A 544-nucleotide genomic window follows, 5' to 3' on the forward strand; every position below is an offset into this window, starting at 1 on the left:
GCTGGAAAAGGTAATGGTTCGTAGACTGTCATATCATTTAGAACAGAAAGGATTGACTTGTGCACAACAAGGTGGTTTTCGTAAAGGTAGATCTACAATAGATGCCCCAGTGAAGTTAATAATGAAGCTGAAGAGCACTTAGCATGAAAGAGCTGATGATTATAGTATACTCTGATATAGAGAACGCATGACTCAATGTGGAGAGAAGGACTACTGAGTAAATTACTTAATATGGGTGTTGGTGGAAGCATGTAGAACTGGATCTGAGCCTTTATCAGATCGGGCATGTGTTGAAGTGTCTGTGGCATGCAGGTCTCGAGCTTCTGCTGAATCGTGCGGTACATTGTTTACACACTGAACGCTTTGCGGTTGTTTCATAATCTATGTCAAATATTGCCTTGTGGCTTACATTGTGGTGACACCAGCTGGGTATACAAACTTTATTAAACTGACACCGTATTTTATATTTTGCATTCGGAGAGCGTGCATCTTTCTGTAGTCCAGCTGTAATCACGTGCATGTGATCATGATGTTGTGTGTGTGT

General features: G+C 41.2%; 1 protein-coding gene across 1 annotated transcript in view; it reads left to right on the forward strand.

The window, feature by feature from the left end:
• The first annotated feature begins 302 nt into the window (after positions 1 to 302).
• st3gal5 (ST3 beta-galactoside alpha-2,3-sialyltransferase 5) overlaps positions 303 to 544 on the forward strand; it is a 20873-nt gene continuing 20631 nt past the window's right edge. Inside the window, exon 1 of the mRNA XM_016258212.1 lies at positions 303 to 312. The gene's annotated coding sequence lies outside the window, so the exon portion shown is untranslated. The remainder of the gene's footprint in view (positions 313 to 544) is intronic.

The sequence above is a fragment of the Sinocyclocheilus grahami genome, unplaced genomic scaffold, assembly GCF_001515645.1.
Source record: "Sinocyclocheilus grahami isolate Dianchi unplaced genomic scaffold, SAMN03320097.WGS_v1.1 scaffold1656.1, whole genome shotgun sequence".
Taxonomy (NCBI): Eukaryota; Metazoa; Chordata; class Actinopteri; order Cypriniformes; family Cyprinidae; genus Sinocyclocheilus; species Sinocyclocheilus grahami.